This window comes from Leopardus geoffroyi, chromosome D4 (assembly GCF_018350155.1).
Source record: "Leopardus geoffroyi isolate Oge1 chromosome D4, O.geoffroyi_Oge1_pat1.0, whole genome shotgun sequence".
NCBI classification, from domain to species: Eukaryota; Metazoa; Chordata; class Mammalia; order Carnivora; family Felidae; genus Leopardus; species Leopardus geoffroyi.
Genome location: NC_059342.1, coordinates 11,953,799 through 11,979,334, shown reverse-complemented (window position 1 = coordinate 11,979,334; position 25,536 = coordinate 11,953,799). Strand labels below are relative to the sequence as shown.

Below are 25,536 nucleotides of genomic sequence, written 5' to 3'. Positions count from 1 at the left end.
AGGGAAGATTAATGGTTGCCAGGGTTTAGGGATAGGGAAGGGAATAGATGCAGCCACAAAAGGGCAGCAAGAGAGCTTTGTGGGGCGCCTGGGTGGCTCAGTCGGTTGAGCATCTGACTTCGGCTCAGGTCATGACCTTGCAGTTTGTGAGTTCAAGCCCTGCATCGGGCCCTGTGCTGACAGCTCAGAGCCTGGAGCCTGCATCAGATTCTCTGTCTCCCTCTCTCTCTGCCCCTCCTCTGCTCATGCTCTGTCTCTCTCTAATATAAAGAAACATTAAAAAAAGAGAGAGAGAGCCTTGTAGTAATGGAATTGTTTTGTATCTTGATGGGGTAGTGGTCAAGAATCTACATATGTGATAAAACTACATAGAATAGAACACACACACACACACAAGTTCATGCAAAACTGGTGAAATCTCAATAAGGTGGACCAATTATAACCCTTCAGTTCCCTGGTTGTGAGATTGTACTATAGTTATGCAAGATATCACCAAAGGGAGAGCCTGAGAGAAGGGTCTATGGGATCTCTTTATTATTTCTTTAAATTTTTTAATGTTTGTTTATTTTTGAGAGAGAGCGAGCGAGCCTGAGTGGGGGAGGGACAGAGAAAGAGTTAACAGAATCTGAAGCAGGCTCCAGGCTCCGAGCTGTCAACACAGAGCCCGATGTGGGGCTCAAACCCATGAACCATAAGATCGTGACCTGAGCTGAAGTTGGATGCTTAACTGACTGAGACACCCAGGCAGCCCTGTTTTAGTTCTTATAACTCCACATTAATTCAATTATCTCAAAAGATAAAGCTTTGGCAAGCTTATGAGTATGATGGCTGCTTTGGCTGATACGCATAGGATTAGGGTTAAGGAAACACTTAGATTAATGAAAAGGGAAGGCATGAATCTATGAGGTAAAACTGACCTCACTGGATGAAAACAACATGGGAAGAAATGTCCAGAACCATCTTCGCCCCATGAAACGGAGCAGGGAGTTACCCTGTCTGGGTGTCCCTAGATTTCATTTACAGATTACTTGCTTGAGACCAGGACTACCAGTTGGTAACTTTTTTCCTATCCATGAGAAAAGGAAACGGGAAAACCGCTCGGAAAGGGTAAGAAATGTCACTTTACACAGAGCCCAGGGGCTGAGGCTGCCTCTCCTTCCTTAGATGGGTGGTTCTGTTCTTATTCAGATTTTCCAAGCTCCATTTCCTCATTCAGCTCCCCTAGCTCTGGCATCCTGAACAGCATCACTCTGCACCGGAAGGAGGGGCAATTCACAAGCTGGACAGCTGGCCCCATTCAGTTCTCTGCCTCCCTATCTTCCACTCTAGAGCACTCCAGGCATCCACTGCTGATTTGAGAGAGAAAAAGTAGCCCATCTCTCAGCCAGGCAAGAACACATACATACAACCTCAAAAAATGTTCTATCAGATATTTAATTCAGGTTCAGGCAATGCAATCCAATGTGGCTCCAAGGTAGGGAAGCTCCTTCCTATTTTTTAACCTTAAGGAGTTCCAGGCTCAAGGAATGGGATGGAAAGCAGTGGGGAGAGGAATAGACAAAATGACCACAATAAGGTGTTTTTCAGCAGAGGAATGGACAGGTTGGACAGAAAGTGTTAAGCCATCTTAGGATATAAATGTCACACGTCAAAAAGGTAACATTAACAAGGTGACAGACTAGGAGGTCCATCCAAGCCCTCATTCCCCCAGAAAAATAACAATGATTTAAAGTTTTATTTTAAATGTGATTGAAGTTTAGCTGTTATCAACTTAAAATAGATGGCTTTAACTACAAGATATTTTATACAAGTCTCGGGATAACCGCAAAGAAAAAAAAAAACAATAATAGATACACATAAAATAAACAAATAAAACGAAAAGAATTGTGGCACCTACGTGGGTCAGTCACTTGAGCATCCAACCCTCGGTTCAGGTCATGATCTCGCAGTTCACAAGTTCAACCCCTGCGTCGGGCTCTGTGCTGACAGCTCAGAGCCTGAAGCCTGCTTCAGATTCTGTGTCTCCCTCTCTCTGTCCCTCCCTCGCTCGCTCTCTCTCTCTCTCTCAAAAATAAAGAAACATTAAAAAATTTAAAAAAAAGAAAATAGTCAAAGCAAATCACTACCAAAATAAAATATCATCAAATAACAAAGGAAGACAGCAAAAGAGGGGACAAAACAACTGTGAACAGACGGAAAATAACTAACAAAATAACAACGGTAAGTTCTCCTCTATTAATAATTACTCTAAATGTAAATAGACTATACTCCCCAATCAAAAGGCATAGAATGGATGAATGGATTTTAAGAGATCCAGTGATATGCTATCTATAAGACATTTGAGATCTAAGGACACACGTAGGCTGAAAGTGAAGAGATGGAAAAATATATTCAATGCTAATGACAATCAAAAAAAAAAAAAAGCAGAGATGGCTACACTTGTATTACACAAAATAGACTTTAAATCAAAAACTATCTGTAGAGACAAAGAAGGTTGTTATATAATTTTAAAAGGGTCAATGAATAGGAAGATACAACCATTATAAATACATATTCGTCTGACATTAGAGCACCAAAATGGATAAAGCAAATATTGGCACATCTGAAGGGAGAATTGACAGCAGTTCAAAAATAACAAGTATAGACAAAGATGTGGAGAAAAAGGAACCCTGGTGCACTGTTGGTGGGAATGCAAACTGGTACAGCAATCAGTGTGGAGGTTCCTCGAAGTGTTAAAATAGAGCTACCTTATGGTCCAGCAGTCTCACTTCTGAGAATGTATCTGAGAGAAATGATATCATGTATCTGAACACCCATATTCACTGGAACCTTTTATTCACAATAGCCAAGACAGGACACAACCCTAAATGTCCACTGACAGATGAATGGACAAACACTGAATGCATATTATTTATATACATTATATCTATCTATCTATCTATCTATCTATCTATCTATCTACACAACAGGCATTATGATACATAATGTGGGCATTATATAGAAACACAACAGAATATTTTCCAGCCTTAAAAGAGAAGGAAATCCTGTTATTTGTCACAACATGGATAAACTTGGAAGACATTAAGCATGAATGAATCTGGAGGCTAAGTGAAATAAGCCAGATACAAAAAGAAAAATACTGCATGATATCACTTATATGTGGAATCCAAACTAGTCAAACTCACAGAGGCCAAGCATAACATGGTGATTTCCAGGGGCTAGTGGGAGGAGAAATTGAGGAAATGTTGATCTAGGGGTACAAAGTGTCAGTTACACAAGATAACTACGTTCTAGAGATCTAATGTACCACAATGTGACCTTAGTAATACCGTATGGTGTACTTGAGATTTGCTAAGAGGATAGATCTTAAGTGTTCTCACCACCAAAAAGAAATAAAACAACAACAAAGTGGGAAATGCTGTGGATGACAAGAATCATACAATGGTTGAAACAAAAATAAACCAGCTATTCAGGAGAAGCAGAACTTTTTCTGGAACTTCCTTTATTACAACTCGCAGGAATTCTGTGTGTTGTAAGAGACAGTATTCTCATAATCACCCTAATGACAAAGCAGTAGGCGGTTTCGACGGGGCTCCTTCTGAATGTGTCATTCACTCTGAGAAAAGTGGAACCCGGAAGTCATTAAGGAATCTTCAAAGGTGGTCGGAAAAGTACTGTCCACGTGTGTGGCTCTCAGATGACCAGACAATTACAGTTGAAAGACAATGTTTCAGACTATCAGGTAAATTGCAGGTAGTGTGACAGTCCATGACTGTCATTTCCCATAGCAACACTCTTGACAAAAACTGGACAACAGAGAGACATATCTGACTGCCTCAGGGACTTGTCTATGAAACTGCTATCTGCTCTCTGTCTGGACCCTTCCCCTGGGCATGGAAAGCTTTAAGGTCAGCTTTTGTGACCTGATTTTCTTTCTTACACACTGTACTGACCCAGGCCCACCCACACCCTGTGGGGTAAACCTTCTGGAACCCAAAATCTTGTCCCTGCTGCTGTTCTGGGGCTGACAGCTCATGTATTGCTTTGATCTTCTGTTGACTAGATAGTCAGACACTGCCCAGAGAATGTTCAGCCTCTGTGTCTCTTGATGTGACAATAAGTTTTGTGCCAAGGTCAAATCAACTTCCTCTACTAGGCTCTAAATTGCTTTGCTATCTCCCCAGCAGTGGAAGTGATAAAAGAAAAGCATTCTGCTTTGGGACTGGAGTAGATGTATCTATGCGAGTGAAAAACTGTAGCAACTTTTTCCCCTACTGTCTTCAATTTAAACAGAGATGTTTACGTGTAAAATCCAGAACAAAAACAATAGACTGTTTTCAAATTTGGTTTCATCAGTGTTTCATAGATCAGTAGTCGTTAACAAAAGCTCAACGTGGGACCAGACTCGAACACTTTGTTCTGTGCTGCACACTTGCCTGGTCTTGGGCCTCCCATGTAGGCTCCGAGTGGTGGGGGTGGGAAGGGAGAATGGCCAGATGCCGTCTGTCACCAGAAGGCTCTAGAAGCAGGATGCTCTCTGGGTGCCAGGCATAGTGTGGGTGGAGCATCTTCCCAAGAGATCCAGTATCAGATCCTGACACTGGATCTGAAATAGCTGGGCCCAGAGAGGACTCATCAGCCGGCATTAACTTGACTTGGGGACTTCCAAGGGTTTTTTTAACCACTGCCGTGACTCTTGTCACCCACAGCACTTCCCACTTGGTTTTGGCTACTGAGTCGCTCAGAGCCCATCTGGTGTTGTGCCACCAGCAAAGAACACGCAAGTTGTATACACCTGCCTCATCCCTGAAACAAACTGCTTTTCTTTTTTTTTTTTTTTTTTTTTTAATTTTTTTTTTCAACGTTTATTTATTTTTGGGACAGTTAGAGACAGAGCATGAACAGGGGAGGGGCAGAGAGAGAGGGAGACACAGAATCGGAAACAGGATCCAGGCTTTGAGCCATCAGCCCAGAGCCCGACGCGGGGCTCGAACTCACGGACTGCGAGATCGTGACCTGGCTGAAGTCGGACGCTTAACCGACTGCGCCACCCAGGCGCCCCACAAACTGCTTTTCTTACACCAGGCATTTATGATGGCATCGCCTTTTGTTACTATTTTTCATCCTGCTTAATTCTACACATCACTGCAAGCCACTTTAAACACTGTGGGGGAGGGGGCGCCTGGGTGGCTCAGCCAGTTAAGCGCCTGACTTCAGCTCAAGTCATGGTCTCACGGTTCATGGGTTCGAGCCCTGTGTGGGGGCTCTGTGCAGACAGCTTGGAGCCTGGAGCCTGCTTCGGATTCTGTGTCTCCCTCTCTCTCTGCCCCTCCCCTGCTCATACTGTCTCTGTCTCTCGCTCTCTCAAAAATAAACATTAAAAAATTTTTTTTAATGAAATAAAACAAACACTGTGGGGGAGAGAGAAGGTATAAACAAGTGAAAATAAATCAGACAGGTGATTGACAGAAGTCATTTGTCTTAAAACACATTTACTCCACTTATTTTTGTAATCTTACTGTGTCTGTCCTTAAGTGGCTATGTTTACAAACCACCATTTTCCTTAATGTAGAATGTTCTTAAACGACTGATATTTAACTTCTGATGTGATTTATTCCCACTATTGGACTTCTTCCAATGCCATAAAGAGTTTCTAATGAGCTCTGCCAGAGCGTTCTGGACGTGTTTTCCAAGACACACAGACTCCTAGGTAGTTTGAGGGGGCACCAACAAGCACGGACGGCGGCAAAAAGCAACACGGCTAAGTGGGAGAACCCAGAGGTGTGAAGCAGGACGTGTGAAGTGCAGAAAGTGGGAGCAGGGCACATTCGCCAGGTTTCTCCTCAGAGGAGTCAGGAGTGTTGCCAGGCGGCCAGACCCGGTTAAGAGGACATCCGGAAAGGAAGAGCCCAGAACCATCTGGGAGGGCAGGCTTTGAGACAGGGAAGTCCTGAGAGGCTGTCAAAGGCGGACATCCAAGAGGCATGGCGGAGAAGCACGCCTCTTCTCAAGTTTGTCTCTGACGGCTCTAGGTGGCACTTGAGGGCTGACTATGAAGCATGGGGACATTGGAGGAACAGAGTCCACGCGGGGCAGGGAGGGGGGTGCGTGGGGGGTAAACCAGAGAATCTGTACAAGGAACTGATGGGTATGTGTGAGGACAGAAGGATTATCAGAGTTTTTAGAGATTCAAGCAGTGCTCATCACGTCCACGTCTTTTAGTTTGTCTCTCTCGACATCTCTCTCCCCAGTATCATTTTTTTAAAAACCAAACGTATCTCTTTAAAATGTCTTTTACTGTGGTCAAAAAATATATGTAACGTTTGCCATTTTAGCCCTTTGTAAATGTACAGTTCAGTGGCACCACGTACATTCACACTGCTGTGCGACCATCACCACCATCTGTCTCCACAGCTTTTTTCATCTTCCCAAACTGAAACTCTACCCATTAGACACCAACTCTCCAGTCTCCTTCCCCCCCTGCCCCCGCCCAGGCCCTGGCAACCACGATTCTACCTTCCACTTCTACGAATTTGGCTTATTCTAGGTACCTCATATAAGTAGAATCATACGGTCAGTCCTTTTCCGACTGGTTTGTTTCACTCAGCATCATGTCTTCAAGGTTCACCCATGTTGTAACATGTGTCAGAATTTCCTCCCTTTTTAAGTCTGAAAAATGCTTCGTTGTATTCATATCTGATACATTCTGTTTCTCCATCCTTCCATCGGTGGACATTTGGGTTGCTTCCTCTTTTAGTTCTTGCGAATAATGCTGCTGTGAACATGGGTGGCCAAATGTTTGTTGAAGTCTCTGCTTTCAATTCTTTGAGAGTATATACCTAGAAGCGGAATTGCTGGACAACAGATACATCTTTTTTTTTTATTGCAGAAAATTTCTAATGTGCACAGAAGTAGAGAGGAGAGCGTAAGTAGCCCCAGGCACCTTTCACCCGGCTTCAACCATTACTGACCTGTGGCCAGTCTTGTTGCATTCATACTCTCTACGCCCTTCACCACTGGCATAATTTAAAGCAAATCTCAGACATGATAGCATTACATTCATAAATGTTTTAGAGACTATTTATAGCAGAAATGATCTAGATATTTCTTAGGAAGAAATGTACATTGTGTGTGCCTAATTATTATTATTTTAAAAATTTTTTTAATGTTTTTTTTTTTGAGAGAGACAGACTGTGAGCAGGGGAGGGGCAAAGAGAGAGGAAGACGGAATCTGAAGCAGGCTCCGGACTCTGAGCTGTCAGCACAGAGCCAGACGTAGGGCTCGAACTCACAGACCATGAGATCATGACCTGAGCCAAGGTTGGACACTTAACTGACAGAGCCATGCAGGCACCCCCTGAGTGCCTAATTATTAAATATTAAATTATACCAATATGGATAAATAAACACTGAATATCAATCATTGTTTGGAACTGCTCAAAGAAGCAGCCTTTTAAATAAATATTTGATCATAGGGGTGCCTGGGTGGCTCAGTCGGTTAAGCGTCCGACTTTGGCTCGGGTCATGATCTCGTGGTCCGTGAGTTCGAGCTCCATGTCAGGCTCTGTGCTGACAGCTCAGAGCCTGGAGCCTGTTTCGGATTCTGTGTCTCCCTCTCTCTCTGACCCTCCCCTGTTCATGCTCTGTCTCTCTCTGTCTCAAAAATAAATAAACGTTAAAAATTTTTTTAAAAATTTGATCATAAAAACTTTCTTTTTTTTAAGTCTATTTATTCATTTTGAGAGAGAGAGAGATCTGGGGAGGGGCAGAGGGAGAGGGGGAGAGAGAGAATCCCAAGCAGGCTCTGTGCTGTCAGCACAGAGCCTGACACAGGGCTCAGTCTCACGACCCCGATATCATGACCTGAGCCAAAATCAAGAGTTGGATGCTTAACCAACTGAGCCACCCAGGTGCCCCTATCATAAAATCTTTCAAACATACTACAAACTAGAGAAAATTGAACAACGAACTCCTATGTGCCTATCACCCACCTTCAATGATTATCGATAGCAAAATGGTACTCCTGTTAAAAATGTGGGCATTAGATTGTACAGATGCTATTCTGACACTTTATTCCTGGGGAGGAGAGAACAGGGACTGGAAAAGAACTGACAGCAGAAGAGTCCTTTCAGTTCTGGAAAGGTTTATTACTCACCCCTAAAAGCACATACTTTAAAATGACTGAATCTTTGCTATAATTGCTCATAAATATCAGTCTGAGTTCTCAGCCACAATATGATTTGTGGTTTTTCTGAGCTTACTTGTCTTCCCCTGGGCCTAAATCTAGGTGACTCTCAGCTTTCCCAACGTACATGGTTACTTACAGAAAGAACAAGTTGACATTTAAATAAAAGCAATGGCTAAGATGTTATTTCTCCCTTTATCATAAGCACAGAATATGTGTGGTCAAGAACCGATCCTGTATAGGGTGTCTAACATTTTATTCAATGAGGAATTTGTATAACTTTAGAAACAGATGCATTTCCCAGTTATTTTCACAAATGAGTGTATCACTAAAGTTTTGTTGCAGGATAAATCACCCCCAAAATTTAGTGGCTTAAAACAACAACCATCAGGGTGGAAGGATTTTCCTTATTGGGTATCAAAACTTAGTATATGTCATTGATTCTAAGACACATTTTATTATCCTTGAAACTAGGCTGCACAGACCTAATAATCTATAGCACTGTGTAATGACTCTTCACCAGGCATTAGTCAGGACATATTTATTGCTGCCTTTACAAAACTGACCTTGGTCATTTGGTTATTCACCTCAACATCACTTCAGCTAAATAGTGTGCACTGTGGTATGCATGTGTTAAGTGATCTTCAAAAAGATTATACTACATTTCAGCATGAAAATGAGAAGTTATTGTGTACCTATTGTGTATCTTGAAAGGTGCAGAAACAGTTCAGTTGGGTAGAAGAAAATTGTTATCAGTGAAACAAATTTTCATTGTTGAAGAACTGACCTCGATTAGATACATATTTCTTCGCAGAGCTGTGCTTTTATGAGACCTGAGAAAAAACTAGGTGACACCGTGTTATACTTTCTAACTGAAATGCATGCAAAACCACTGCCAATCACATACTAAGAAGGGGTATCAGAAGCTTGACCAAAAAAGTCGTATAACCAATAGTTGAGCACTCCTTTAAAGAAGGACTACATGTTCAATGCTCCTGACAGCTGACAGAAAATCCAAAATCCTACTGGCTCAACAAGCTATAAATCTGTTTCTCTGAGATATAAAAGAATTCCAGAGACAGACTGTACAGGATTGGTAGATAGTAACACAAAGTTATCAGGGATATGGTTTTGTTTTATTTTGCTGTTCTGCTCTCTTTTGCACATGCCTCCTGCCTCACAGTATAATATAGCAGCTTCAGATCTGGGCATTACATCCATATTCCAGCTAGCTGATTGGAGGAAGAAATGAAGAGGGAGCAAAGGACAGGTGCAAATGACTTTCTAGAGAGTTTCTTAAAAGTTGCCACACAATATTTATTCTATTTCATTGCACAGAACACAGTCATAGAGCCAATTGTGGAAGCCATTTCTTCCTAGTCGCAAAGAACATTAGTTTGTGTATTTGTTCATGTCTTATGATTCTATCAGTTTCACATTTTGTACTTAAGTAATTGAGTATTCTTCTTTATTACCAGTAAGGCTTCTATTTTTGAATTTTTTTCTGACTTTACAAGCTTTCTTTTAGTTAGTATTTGCTTGCTATATCTTTCTCCATTCTTCTATTTTCAGCTTTTCCAGTGGTAGTGTTGTAGATGTATCTGTTTTAAGTATAGTTACACTTTGAAGACCCAACTCATTATCTATCTTTAATGAGACAATTTTAATACATTTAAATTTATTTTACTTGTTGATTCATTTTTACTTGCTTCTACTGCTATATTACATATTTTCTCTTTAGTATCCTTTCTCTACTTTTTCCTCTATTCCAGACTGATGAATTTTGACAAGGTTTTCTATATTTTCCCTTTCTGTATCCCTCTACTGGCCTGTACACTATACTTGCCTTCCCATACTTTTAACATTACTGTCAACGCCACCCAATTTTTTCCCCATAAATATTGAAAGTTACTTGATATTTCTATGCTACTCCTGGACTTGGAAAAAAAACCTCACCACAATTTGCACATAGTAACTCTTCGCCCATCTCCCACCCCTTCATGTTACTGTTGACCTGAACTTAAATTTGCCATTTCATCTAACCAAAAAAAACAGCTGTGCTCTTGGGTTTATAACACACAAGTACGTAGCGTATATGACAATGACAGCACAAACGGGAGAGGTGGGGCTATGTTCAAGCAGAGTTGCTATATTTTAGCAGAATTAAGTCAGAATCAATTGGAAGCAGATGGCTAAAAGTTAAAGATGGATATCATAATTCCTAGAGCAACCACCGAAAACAAAATCTCAACACTCAAAACTCTGTGGCAAATCAACACAGGGCACCAAAAACACAAATAGTGAAGGAAAAAAATAGGTAAGCTAGACATTATAAAAATGAAAAACGTGCTTCAAAAGATACCAGTAAGAAAGTAAAAAGATAACCACTGAATGGGAGAAATGTGTGCAAATTGTGTATTTGATTAGAGACTTGTATATAGAATATAAGAAGAACTTTTACAACTCCACAATAAGAAGATAACCCAATTTAAAAACGAGAAAAAGACTGGGGCACCTGGGTGGCTCAGTTGGTTGGGTGTCCGACTTCGGCTCAGGTCACGATCTCACGGTTGGTGCGTTCGGGCCCCGTGTCAGGCTCTGTGCTGACAGCTCAGAGCCTGGAGGCTGCTCCGGATTCTGTCTCCCGTTCTCTCTGCCCCTACCCTGCTCACACTCTGTCTTTGTCTCTCTCATAAATAAATAAACATTAAAAAAATTTTTTTAATGAGAAAAAGATTAAAATAGACATTTCTCCAAAGAGGATGTACAAATGGCCAAATAAACAAAAATGCTCAATATCCACTGGTGATGTAAAGAACTGTTGGATCACTATATTGTACACCTAAAACTAACACAACACTGTGTGTTAACTACACTGGAATTAAAATAGAATAATAATTACAAAATAAACGTTAAAAACACATTAAAAATAAAAACACTCAGTATCATTACTCGTTAGAGAAACACAAATCAAAACTACAATGAGATCCCACATCACATCCACTAGGATGGCTAGAATTAAAAAGATAGACAAAAACAAGTGCTGGCAAGAATATAGAGAAACTGAAACCCTCACACACTGCTGATGGAGTGCAAAATGGTGCAGCTGCTTTCCAAAAAATCTGACAGTCCTTCAAAATGTGTAACATAGCGTTACCACAGCACCCAGCAATTCCACCTCTAGGTATATGCCCAAGAGAAATTAAAACTATGTCCACGCAAAAACTTGTATGCAAATGCTAATAGCAGCATTGTTCATAATCACCAAAGAGTGAAAACAGTCCAAATGCCCATCAGCTGATTAAGAGAGAAATAAAATGTAGTGTATCTGTACAATGGAATGTTACTTAGTAACAGAAAGGAATGAAGTACTGATACGTGCTACATGAATGACCTTTGGAAACATCATCCTAAGTAAAAGCAGCCAGATACAAAGGACCACATATTGTATGATTCTAAATGTCCAGAATATGCACATCCATGGAGACAGCCCCTTCTTCCGTCTTCCTCCCTGGAGAACTCGGGCATATAAATAGCTGGATCTCCAACGGTGACCTTGAAAATGGAAGCCAGCGCTAGGAAGGATGGTGACGCCTCCTTCCAGGTGCCTGTAAAACCACTATACCATCTCCAGAAGCGCTGCTTCCCAGTTTCTTTTACTCTAGAGGGAAGAAAATTCTGTTTAAGTCACAGTTATTTCAAAGTTTCTGTTATATACAACTGAACCTCATCTTTACTAATAACTCTACTGAGATGATGGCAGGAGGGCATGTATGTAGGGATGTGGTTAAGAGAGGCACACACCCTCAATATCAATAACAAGTCATCAGACAGATACTGTCAAAAACAGATAAATTGAGAAATAACGACATAACCACACTATCTACAGCTCAACGTGTTTGAAAGCCATTGCCTCAGAGAGCAGAACTGGGGAATGGGCAGGTGAGGCAGGGGCTATTTTCTTTTGCTATAGGTTTTTAACAAAATATTTTATTTTTTAAAATTATATGCATGTATTACTTTGATAACAATCAAAACTCACTTCTTTAAAAAAAAAATAGCAAATCCAGCACACAACAATTTCTCTAAGAATGCAGTTCTTGGAATATCAGCGCTCAACATCTAGGGCAGAAACTCTGAGCCTTTTCTCTCACCAACTTAACAGCAGTTAAAAATTCTAACTCTGATCCCACCTCTGATCACCAACTAAGATTCCGCACTCAATTCTAATGTTTGGGGTGGGGGTGGGGGGTGGGGGGGGTAGTTCCCACACCACCAGGCAATTCTCAGGCACCAATTGAGTGCCCCACAATCTAACTCAATTCTGATGCTGTCTGCCTGGAGACGGCATCATATCCTCAGGTTAAAGGCTCAGTCCTCCAGAGACAGCCCCCTCCCTGCTCACCTCAGGGGCCAGTCTCAAGCCCAGGTGTCATCTGTGCTTCTGACCCACTGGCTGTAGATGGACCTCCACTGTTGGGTTGGATTAATCTGCTAGAGTAGCTCAGAGAACTCAGAGAAACATTTTGCTCACCAGATGACGGTTTATTATAAAAGGATATAATTCAGAAACAGTCAGATGGAAGAGATGCGCCAGGCAAAGCGGGGTGAACAGGCACGGAGCATCCAGGCTCTCTGAGCACGCCCCCCGCCCCAGCACCTCTAGGGGTGCACCAGCCCAGAAGGTCTCTGCAACCCTCCTTTTCTGTTTTTGTTTTCATTTTCATTTTATTTTAGGAGGGGTGGGGGTTGCTGTCACTGTCTTATTCTTTACGTAGGCATGTTTGATTGAATCATTGCCCATTGGTGATCAATTTATTAACAGAAGACCTTTATCAATCGATCACTCTTGTTACTTAGGAAATTCCAAGGCTTTTAGGAGCTCTGTGCCAGGAACAGTGGATAAAGACTAAATACATATTTCTTACTGTAAATCACAATACCACACCAGTCCTCTTTTGTTCTTGATTTTGTTCTTGCTGTGCACCTGGCTATTCTCTAACATAAGGACACAGAATGGCTATTTACCATTTAAGGGTGACCCACTCCCTGTTCCCAGAAACTTGATGCCTCAAACCTTGAAGATGGCTTGGATTTAACTACATCTCACCACAACACAATGGTCCCAATACTGGTGAAAGTATTAGGAAGAAACTATATCAGGGCAGGGGGTGCCATTCCTTATGCAAGTTCTCCACATTTTCTCCTCATTCTCTTTTGCCCCTGGAAAATCTAGGAAGAACATGAAGTAATGTATATTTTCCTGTTATGACACACATTTATTGAATCGCTCCTTATGCTCACCACAGGAGCTAAAATGGAAGAAAAAGAAACCACACCTTCTTTCAAAGAGCTTAGAGCCTAGAGGAGGAGAAATAACATTCAGAAGGCAATAATCAACATTTTTTTTACAATGTGACAAATGATTTGCTAGTGGGAAAGGTAAACTGCTGTGGGAACCCACAGCAGGGCCCCTAACCCAGCCCTAGGAAGGATTCCTGGAGGAGGCAACATTTAAGATAATACCTAAAGCAAAAAAGAACAGCACTAGTCAAAGTGGTTGAGCTCCTGAGGAGGACTGCTTATATTGAAAGAGAAAGTGGAGGGGCCTAGGTGGCTCAGTCAGTTGAGCGTCTAACCTCAGCTCAGGTCATGATCTCACAGTTCATGGGTTCGAGTCCCACATTGGGCTCTGTGCTGACAGCTCAGAGCCTGGAACCTGCTTCAGATTGTGTCTCCCTCTCTCTCTGCCCCTCCCCTGCTCACACTCTGTCTCTGTCTCTAACAAAATACAATGTTAAAGAAATTATTTTTAATGTAAAAGAAAGAGGAAGTGGAAATCTGGGGGCTACCAGGAGCCTTTAGTTTAAGAAGGAAAACTGAGGGGAGACAGAAAGAGCCAGAGATAGAGACACAGAGAAGTCTAGGACACTGGAGAAGTTGCTCTTCTGCTGATGAGAAGGCGATGAAAAGAACTTTTTACTTGACAAATGTTTTACAGAGGAAATTTCCACAAGTATAGCATTGGTCGTCTCCACACTACTTCCTAGAATGCTCTAAACCTGAAGCTTCCCTACCCCTTTCTAGTATTGGCTTCCGGAACTCCCAGAGTCCAGGATTCTCTCATTGCCTGCAGATGTGCGCGTGGTGCACATCTCAGCCTGGGTCTGGGCATGAGAGAGGGGGTGTGAGGAGGAAGGCACTGGAATGATGGATGGAGGCAAGAGGCCTGACCAAGAACACCTAGAAGAAGCCCGAGGAAAACCGCAGAACGCGCCAACAGCCCTGAAAATCTAAGACTCTGTTCCCTGGCCATGCAATTTTCTACATCCAGCACCCAAGGCTTGAGTGGGAATCAAGAGGAGGCTATGCTTGTTGAAGGAAGAGTCGATAACGTACCCAGGCCCAGGCCATCCACTCTCCTCTACTATGAGGCTGGGGCTGGTGCCAGCAGAAGGCTACCTGAGAGTCGCCGTGTGGGGAATCCAGGGGGTACGTCTGTGTGAAGTCTTGGCTGAGGCGCAGCCCAGAAGTCTCAGTAAAAGGGAGCAGAAGCTTCTGCCTCAGCCTCCTCTCCTCTCTTCTTCGGACCACGTCTCCCGGGCCCTTTTGTCCCTCCATCCTTGGGTGAGCATTTCCCTGCCACACTCCAGACCACAGTTCAGGCTATGGAGTCACTAAGACACCATCTCACCCGTTTTCAACATCTGGTGCCTACTAACCACTCAATAAATCCACTCGGAGTATGTGAATTAACACACTTGCAGACAGGGGACTGAATTTCTAATGGCATCGCCTGCAACTTGTGGGCCCCTACCTTTGCAAATGGGCATGAAAACAGAAATGGGTCAGAAAGTGCGTAAAGGCTCGAGGCTCCTGTTCACAGAGCGCCTTGGAGGTTTGCAACCCTTGTGCTCCCTCTGGATGCTAGTGCTCTGACAGCACAGCACACACCTAGGACACACAGAATGTCACCTACTGGTCAAGCTTGAGACCCATCTTTAGTCTCAGATCTTGGCCAATAGCCCAGCCCTCTCCCCTTTCCACATGTGTCACTGGAGCTGTATATGTGAGGCACGTTGAACACACGTCAGAATGGGGCAGACTTGGTCTCTGCCTTCGTAGAGCTCTGTCCTTCAAGTTTGTAAGAAAATTCAACTTTTTAAAAAATGTTTTATTTATTTTTGAGGGAGAGAGAGACAGAGACAGAGCATGAGTGGAGAGGGGCAGAGAGAGACAGAGACACAGAATCCAAAGCAGGCTCAAACTCACGAACCTCGAGATCATGACCTGAGCTGAAGTTGAACGCTCAACCAAATGAGCCAACCAGGCATCCAGAGGATTCAACTATTTAAACTTAAGGTCTTGGGGCACCTGGATGGCTCAGCTGGTTGACCATCTGACTCTTGGTTTTGGTCATGACCTCACGGTTTTGCGGGTTCGAGCCCCACGTCGGGCTCTGTGCTGATAGTGTGGAGCCTGCTTGGGATATTCTCTCTCTCTCTCTCTCTCTCTCCCTCCCCACACCCCCACCTGCCCCCTCACTCACCCTGTCTCTGTCTCAAATACATAAATAAACTTAAAAAAAATTCTTCAGTAAATAGTACACCTAAGGTCTCTATAGCAGGCCAGGGTGTTTCAGCCAACCAGTAAACATTTTTGAACTAGGCTCCTTCCTATGGCCTTCCTTTTTCTTGGACTTTCTCTCAGCAATTGCTCTGGGAAACTGGAACAAACGTCTATCCTAGTTTATCACAGTGGAGCCAGCCATGCTCCTTCCCGACATCATCACCTTTCTCCATCTCAAAGTATAATTATTGAGTTTTGGAAGCACCTCGGTGAACTCGCTTAGTGACCTGTGTGCAAATGTGGCAGGTTATATTTTCCCAAAGTCACCCCAGTAAAATTTCCAGTCTCACCCTCTTCCAGAACCTGTCTCTCTTCATCAAAAAGCAGATTCTAGTTAGTCTCCCTCTGAACCTGAGTGGGACTGATGACTGCTTCCGTGGATAGAATGTGGTAGAAATAATGACTTATGACTTGTGAGGCGAGGTCAGAGGAGATAGAATTTCTTCCCTGCTCCCTCTTTTGCAGCGCTTGCGTGGGGAACACAGCCATCGTGCTCTGAGGAAGTCCAACCCAACTTGCAGAGAAACCACATGGAAAAGTGGAAACTCCTGCTGACGGCCAGCATCCACCTGCTAGACATGTGTGTGAATGAGCTCTCAGATGAGTCCAGCCCCAACCCTGACGACCTCCAGCTGAGGCCCCAAACATGGGTTACAGGCTTAAAACACGTAAACTCCCCGAGGCTACCGAGCTGGGCAGGGGTGGAGCTCACCCTGTAACGGTAAAACCCTTTGCCACTTTACAAGAGCAGGCACTGTGCTGAGAAGGCAGAGAATTTCACTGGTTTCTCTCAGCAGCTCTCAGAAAATGCAAAAATATCCTTTTGGCCTCCAATCAAAAGCCTCTGAGGAAAAAGTCCCCAAGTGCACAATAGAGAATTGTGTGACAAACGCGGATCCGGGACTTCCAGTAGGAAGCCCGGCTGAGAAGGAGCATTCTCTGGGACCCTTAAAAAGCCTCTCCAGCCCAAGTCACTTGTGTGATTACGCAGCTGGCAAGATTACAAGAAACATATGGAAAACAGAACCACAGACCAGCGGCACACCCAGGAGCAAAGAACAAAACTGAGCTTTAGGACTGTTAAAGCAGCCCTGGCAGGGAGCACATTTCCTCGCGGCCCCATCGCTGTCACCTTCCTTCATCAGTCAGGCGCCTATTCTTAGTCTGCAGTATCTCAGCTGTGACCAAAGAGAACTCTCAACTGGCTGAAGAATTACAGGGGCCCAGAATAGCACATACGAAGCTGGGCAATGCAAGCCAGCAGGCCTTGCTAAATTGTTAAGTGGAACAGGGCGGGTAGGAGGGAGACTCTGTGGGTCCAAGAACCTGCCTGTAACAGGAACCTGCTTTTTACCTAGGGAAAAGGTTGGAATAGCCGGCTTGTGGCAAAAACAATGCTTTAGGGAAGGAGAAGCAAATTCAAAGGCGAGAGCTCTTACACAGAAGCCAGAAAGAGTCTTTGTCCATTTATTGCCTTGTATTCATTTTGCCAGATTAAAAAAAAAAAAAAAAAAATGGAGAGGCACCAGGTGGCTCAGTTGGTTACGTGTCCCATTCTTGATTTCAGCTCAGGTCATGATCTCATGGTTTGTGAGTTCGAGCCCCCCGTCTGGCCCTGTGTTGCTAGTGCAGACCCTGCTTGGGATTCTCTCTCTCTCTCCCTCTCTGTCTTCTCTCTCTGTCCCTCCCCCTCCCCTGCACATGTGCACTCATTCTCTCTCTCTCTTTCAAAATAAATTAAAAAATTATAAAAAATAGAAATCATTTTGTTGTCTTGTAGCTATAAAATTAATATAGTCTCACTGTAAAAAACTCAGATGTAAAGCATAAAAAAGAAAGTAAAAAACCACTGGTAATTTCATTATCTAAAGCTTAGTGATATACATTCATTTTTTGGTGTTTTTCAGTATGCAACTGGTATTTGCCACCCAGAAATTTTTCTCCTTCCTTTAGGAAAAGTTTCCCCAAACTTCTTTTGAGACATATGCTCCCCTGCTAGTTCTCAGCCTGATGATTTAGAGATTTACTCACTGAGGCACCATGGCTGGGTCTTTAATATTTCAGCTAACCATTATAGCCCATCCCCCTGGCCGAGATATTTGATTCAAGAGTGGTCATGTGACCCAAGCCAGTTCAACCAGAGTGAAGTTCATATCTTTTCCTGGGACGTTGAAACAAAGATGCTGTCTAGGTCCTACCGGACCTTAATGAGGAAACATGTAACCCAGGAATTGTTGGCAGCTCTCTTGGGATCTTGAGAGAAGAAACAACTCCATGGAATGTACGAGAGAGAGACAGAGAGAGAGACAGAGAGAGAGCAACCAGGTCCTCTGGGACATTACTGAGCCCCTGGAAATCCTGCCTTTTCAGGTATAGGAATCAATCACTTACTTTATTGTTCAATCAGCTTTGAGCCATCTCTGCAGTTACCAGCAGCTGGGGACGTGTTCTCATCAGTATCAGTTCCTTCAGGCTTCCTTCTGGACTACATCCCCCCACAACCCCCCTCAATACAGTTTTATGAAAAACTAGGGCTTGTAATATCTTTTCATGACAAAAAATACAGACCTACATAACAATGATTTCTAGTGTCCTTCTTGCCATTTACATCTCTACTTAAATGTCATCTCAGTCAGGCTTTTCCTGACTTACTTAATCTAAAGTAGCCTCCTCCCCACTCTTTATCACATGACCCTTTTAATTTGCATCATAGCTAAAAGATAATAATAATAATAAAATAAAAATAAATTTAAAAAAGGGGGGTGCTTGGGTGGCTCAGTCGGTTAAGCATCTGACTTCGGCTCGGGTCATGACCTTGCGGTCCGTGGGTTCGAGCCCTGCGTCAGGCTCTGTGCTGACAGCTCAGAGCCTGGAGCCTGCTTTGGATTCTGTGTCTCCGTCTCTCTTTGACCCTCCCCCACTTGTGCTCTGTCTCTGTCTCTATCTCTCAAAACTAAATAAAACATAGAAAAATAAAAAGTAAAAATTTATTTTTCTATATATTCTATGTCACCAAGTCCTAAAATCTCCATAAAGAAAAAAAGAGAGATCATCTGCATCCCCAGATTTTACAACAGAATTCTCACAAAGCAGGTGCTTGATAAGTGCTTATTAATGAATGACTGAATGTCTGAATGTTTCATGTATAAACCATAACTTATGTAAAGCAAGTTCCTGTTTTTGGATATTTAGGTTGTTTCCAAGACTTCACACATAAAAACGGCTCTGTGACATCTTCATACTTTATTTCCTTAATATAAATTATTGAAATGGAACTGTGGACCCAAACCCAAGGGTTCTGATGTATATTGCTATGTTGTCTTACAGAAAACCTGGACCAGTTTTTACTCCAACTACAAAACGTAAGGCTCTTAAGGCTCCACATCCCCCCACAGATGAAAACGAGTATCTCTGTGTTGTCTTATCTTCATGTCATTATTAGTGAAGCTAAATATTTTTCCATATAATCATTAGTTAGGTGCATTGCTTTTTAAAGAAATTTTATCCTTTGCCCATTTTTCTATTGGGCTTTCAGCTTTCCTTGCTGATATAAAGGAATGTTTTTTTAAAAGACTAGATTAACCGACACATTTGTATCATATCCGTATGCAGGCAACTAGATCGGAGCCTGCAACCTGCAAACATTCACAGAAGTTAGAAAGTCCAGCTGCAATTTCTGGTTCTTTCCTTGGGCTTCTCTGAGAGGGAAACGATGGCATCCCAGGGTAGTGGAGGCCAAGTGGCTGCACTTGATTATCAAAGACAGGGTAGGCGTGGCTACAGTAAAGGGCAGCGGAGAGGATCAGTAATCACCAGTCTGGCCTGCAGAAGTCTTTGGCATGGGCTAGTTGATCTTAGTGTCCCCAGAAGTGATATTGATGGCTAACCTTCAGAAATCTTATTCAGGGGCGCATGGGTGGCTCAGTCAGTTAAGCATCAGACTCTTGATTTCAGCTCAGGTCATGATCTCGTGATGCGAGAGATCCAGTCCCACTGGATTTTGCATGTGTGAATGTGCTCACTCTCTCTCAAAATAAACAAACTTAAAAAGAAAAAAAAAGAAATTTTATTTGATTTGTATAAGCCAAAAGCCGTAGGTTTACTAAAGAGACATGAATCATCCTAATGGGAGAGGCACAGCCCCTCAGTCAGTTTTTAGTTGTGAGCAGTTCACATACCCCTTGAAGGAAGGGGGAGCTGGGCTCATTGAGGAAAGAACTCGCTACACCACCACAAAGTTAAGGCTCCCAGCCTTCCTTCCTCCAAGGGACCTGAGATTATTTATCAGATGACTATGGACTGGAAAATGAAGAAATAATCAGACTTTTGGAGGATTGCTGATCATCTGTTAAAATTGAATTACTGATTTGAATTGATTCTACTTTCTTGTGACCCAAAATACCACTGTTGCCCACCAGTCAGAGAGGACTCATGGAGGTTAGATAATCATTGGGATTCAGGTCCATCTCATGGTGGCCCTGGTGGGTCCCTGAACTCACCAGTAGTTATTTCCTCATTTCAAGAATGTATAATTGGATTCGATCCGTACAGTAACTGACAGAATCCCCAAAGGACTGTAGCTCTACCTACCTATCTATCCATCTACCCACGTCACTACCACTACTGCTACTACTAACTATAACTAGTAATCAGAAAATATCAATCCCACAAGGCATTATGATAACAATAATAAGTTACCTCCTACAGAGTACTATGTATCAAATACTGGCCTAAGCCCTTTATATAGGTTTAGTCACTGGTTTCTTATGACACAGAGATCCCTAGGAACCTACCTCATTTTGTTCATTTTTGAGGCCCTGGCGACCAGACATTCAATAAATGCATGTTACAGAAAAGGAACCATGACTGGTTTGTCTGGTTGCTGATGATACTCTTAAACACCTTCCCCGTGGGCAAGGGCTTTGGGCTGCCCTTCCTGGTTCTCTCCTCTTCTCCAGGGTTGATGCACTGTCTGTTGACCCTCTGTCTATCAACTCGATGTTCGGCACCTGCCTAAGGCCCGGGAATGTGAAGTCTGTTTGGACACAGTTCATGAGGCTGCTTCTCAGCATTCTCGTTCTTAAACATGGCTGTCTGCTCTCCAGCATCATCAGCAATAGCTACGGGTGAGGGATGACCCACCAGCCAGGGAGGCACATTCAGCCCTGACTCTTCTATCACTGTGGGGCTGCAGTGACCTGCAGCTTTGTCTCTCACCCACCCCAAAACATCTGACACCCAAACATGCAGAGAAGGAAGCTCTATTTGTCCTAGAAGGCATTTTAACCCTTATTTGTTTTTGGTTTTTATCTTATCACTCTCAAAAAGGATTCTAATAATTCTGGAACGTTAGCCAGAGCAGTTCAAAGGGTAGTGATAATTAAAATGGTGTTTGAGCCTCCAAAATACTAGACTAAGTGAAAGAAGCCAAACACATAAGGTCACATATTATAGGATTCCATTTATAGGAAACATCCAGATTAGACAAACTCTATAGATTAAAGCAGACCAGTGGTGGCCAGCGGCCAGGGGAGGGGTGCATGGGGAGTAACTGCTTAATGGAAACAGGGTTTCCTTGTGGGGTGATGAAAATGTCGTGAAACCACATAGAGGTGATGTCGGCCCAACACTGCGAATGTAGTAAGTGCCACCGAATTGTACATTTTAAGATGATTAATGGGGGGCGCCTGGGTGGCGCAGTCGGTTAAGCGTCCGACTTCAGCCAGGTCACGATCTCGCGGTCCGGGAGTTCGAGCCCCGCGTCAGGCTCTGGGCTGATGGCTCAGAGCCTGGAGCCTGTTTCCGATTCTGTGTCTCCCTCTCTCTCTGCCCCTCCCCCGTTCATGCTCTGTCTCTCTCTGTCCCAAAAATAAATAAACGTTGAAAAAAAAATTTAAGATGATTAATGGGTAATTTCATATTATGTGAATTTCACATTAAAAAAATAGGGTTACCTGGGTGGTTCAGTCAGTTGAGCATCCGACTTTGGCTCAGGTCATGATCTAAGGGTTTGTGAATTTGAGCCCCGCATCAGGCTCTGTGCTGACAGTTCAGAGCCTGGAGCCTGCTTTAAATTCTATGTCTTCCTCTCTCTCTGCACTTTCCTCTCTCTCTCAAAAAATAAATTGAAAGAAAGAAATGAAGGAAGAGAGAGAAGGAAGGGAGAGAGGGAGGGACGGAGGGAGGGAGGGAAGGAGGGAGGGAGGGAGGGAGGAAGGGAGGAAGGAAGGAAGGAAGGAGGAAGGGAGGGAGGGAGGGAGGAAGGAAGGAAGGAAGGAAGGAAGGAAGGAAGGAAGGAAGGAGGAAGGAAGGAAGGAAGGAAGGAAGGGAGGAAGGAAGGAAGGAAGAAGGAAGGAAGGAAGGAATATGTGGGGTTCCTGAGCCGGTGCACACTGATAGCACTGGGCTGGGGCCCCTGCCCACAAAGTTACACCCACTGGCTGTCGAGCTCATCTGCAATTAAACAAGCAAATCCAGGACATGACATACCTGCATTTTGTGCTTAGAACTTTGAATTGGAAGTATTCTTAATTTTCCATGTGAATTTAAAGGAAGATCATTTCAAATAAAAAATAAAGATGAACTTATTCATCTTGGTTCTTCTAAGGCTTACATTTGTTAAGCACCTACTATGTTGGCACATAGTTAAGTAATTACCTGTATTATAGTATGTAATCTTCACCACCATCGTTTCGAGATAGGTGCAATTTTTTTTGAGACAAAGAGAAAGGGCACAAGTGAGCGAGGGGCAAAGGGAGGATCCTAAGAGGGGCAGAGGGAACGAGAGAGAGAGAGAGAGAGAGAGCGAGAACCAGGGCTCACCTGATACGGGGACGGGGTTAGAGATCAACCGAAGTGGGACTCAAGCTCACCTGATGTGGGACTGAAGCTCATGAACCTTAAGATCATGAACTGAGCCAAAGTCAGAGGTTTAACAACTGAGCCACTCAGGCACCCTGACATAGGTGCAATTTTTATACTTAGAGATGAGGAAACTGATGCTGTAACACGGAGGTTATACAGTTAGCTCAGGGGCATTAAGCAGTTTTCAGAGAGGGAGTCACACACAAGTAGTGTGCTCAGGGACCAACATTCTCAGTCACGGTGCTTTGTTAATTCCCTGCCTTCAGAGGAACTCTGCTCCCTAAGCTTTTTCAAAGAGGAAAGGAAGCCAACGTACACTGGTGGGAGGTTTGGCTAACATTTTTGCAGTACCTACTGTGGGCCAATCACTTGCATAGATTCTTCATTTCTCACAATCACTGTCCCATCCCACTTTGTAGATGAGGAGACTGAGGCTCAGGCAACTAACTTACCCTGAGTCACAGGACCAGTGAGTAACTGAGCCAGATCTCTGAACTGAGGGATCTGAACTGATCTGAACTGGCTCTCCCCCAGGCTCTCAGGCTCCCTCTCCTGGGACCCTTTTCCTCTCTTAGTTCAGTCATCTGTGCAGCAAATAACAAAGTGACAGGTAGGGAGAAGGTGCCACCTGCCCTTCCCATCCCACAGAACAAGCACTACTGTCCTTCGAGGAGACGCCCTTTCAGCCCAGTTAGCCCAAAAGCAGAAGACTGCAGAATTGGCTTCCTTTTCCTCTGTCACATGCATATCTCAAAGTACTGACTAATTTATGGAATATTAATTAATCTAGGCCTGCAGAGGAATACAGGCAGAGGGACAAGTCTACCAGCTGGGCCTAAAACTATTCCTGTTATGCACTCGATAACATTCCACTCCGGTAGAGAATTTTTCAGATTGCATTTCCCCAGACCAGGTCCACAAATATGACCTCCGCAGTCACCTTGCTAACAAAGGTAGACAGCCATCCCTCAGAAATCCCATCGGGTCCTTATTCGGCAGGACTCCAAGCTAATTTTCTAAGCCATACAAATACATCTGCCACCCTTCCCCAAATTGCTTTTTCTTGTTCCAACTCACTCCAGCTGTAGTAGCCACAGAGAACAGGATTTGAATAGATACACTCATTAGTTCCCTTTAGAGCCAGGTGAAATTTCTGGCCCAATCTTGTCTGGAGAGTTGCAAATGATCCCAAGGAGCTGCAGAGTTCCTTCTTTTTGTTCAGAACGCTGGCTTCCTTTGCAGCTGTATGGGTGCTGCACACTGCTTGGGGGCAGGCAGGGGGAAGGGAGGCAGGGAAGAGGCGATCGAGGGTGGCAAACTGCACTCAGCCACGACCAAGGCCAGGTTAGTAAGTGAGGCTTGGAGGGTGTGGTCTGCACGGGACAACAGACACCCAGCTCCAGCCTGCAGCTGTCATGCAGAGATGGGAACCCAATACTGCCCAATCTACAGATCTACCATTTTGTAAAGAAAAGCCCCCAATCTGGACTTGTGTGTAAAATCCGCTGACTTTTAAATTTAAGAAAATTTTATTGCCCTGTGTAGGCCAAACAAGTTTGTGAACTACCTGAGTTCTGAGGATTCTGCCAATCTTCAGGCCAGATCGAAAGTGTTTTTTGTTTCATTTTGTTTTTTTAAGTGTAAAATTGAAAACCATACAGCACGATCAACAACTATTTCAAGACATCCTATAGAAGGGGCCTTTAGATGGACAAACAGGAAGACTGGACTCAGAAACAGAAAACTTTGTTTTGAATCCAAACTCTATATGTGATTTGATAGCTGAAGGAGTCCATGCAAGTTATATAATTAAGTTATGGATTACGTATAAAATTGGCATAGCCATACCAGCCATTCTCACTATGGAGGGCTGTTGCAAAGAACAAATCTATCAATTCAGGAAATTCTTACACAAATAATTTACAGTAAACTTTCTGAAAGCAGAAAATGGATCATATTCAGTATATAAGCGCCTATGTATCTCCACACAGACACACTCAATAAATATTTATAATTGACTTAGCCTGCCCAAATTCCTGATATAATCCAAATTCAGGGAATTAACCTTTTTAACGATCTATAAAATAGTTGGTGTGGCTATTAAGCATAATTGGTATAGTGACTAATTAGTACTAAAACTATTTATCAAAGTTCCCAGACTTAAAGAAATTACATGTTAATGTGTAAATTTCTGTCTACTAAAGGGGCAAATAATTTCTGCCTGGTGGAAAAGATATCTACAAAAGTTATCATTTACTATTCTGTAGGCTATTAACCAGTTTTGTATTTAACTCAGAATTCTTACTGTAATATTCCTTAATTAATTGCTCATGCCTATCTAATTCCTCAAATGCTCTTTAAACTAGCATGAACACCTTACTGGTACCTTCATTAGGGAATGGATTGAATCAAGTCTTCAACATGTATTCATTTTATATTTGCAAGAGAATCATAATTTCATCCTTTTAAAAATTATACTTCAGTGTGTCTTTTCCTAGCCAAACTAAATTCTTAGCAGTTTTTCTTGACTTGTTTTACTAATGTTCTCCAGTTTACATCAGTGGTATGAGTTGGAGTTTAAATTGGGCCTAACATCAGCAAACCATCAGGTCATCGATATGTTCTTGTGGAAAAATGACATTATATTTCAACTTATCTCCCCCTCATTCATTCATTTTTTTCTCCCCGACAAACATTTCTAGAATATACGCAGGGCGCTGAAGAGGATACAGAGATGAGTAGGTCATACACATACTCCCTTTGAAGATTAGAGGTGAGTGGGAAGCGTATACATACGTTGACACTTAGAATATCAGAGAATATGGTTAAAGGGCTATGGGAGATTACTGAAGGAATTG

General features: G+C 43.0%; 1 protein-coding gene and 1 long non-coding RNA gene across 2 annotated transcripts in view; one reads left to right on the top strand and one right to left on the bottom strand.

Moving 5' to 3' along the window:
- FAM189A2 (family with sequence similarity 189 member A2) overlaps positions 1-25,536 on the bottom strand; it is a 119,638-nt gene that overhangs the window by 91,461 nt on the left and 2,641 nt on the right. The window lies entirely within an intron of this gene.
- Positions 14,298-17,355, top strand: LOC123593871. The gene is made up of 2 exons (XR_006710568.1): positions 14,298-14,812; positions 16,280-17,355. It is a non-coding gene; the product is annotated as an uncharacterized LOC123593871 (long non-coding RNA).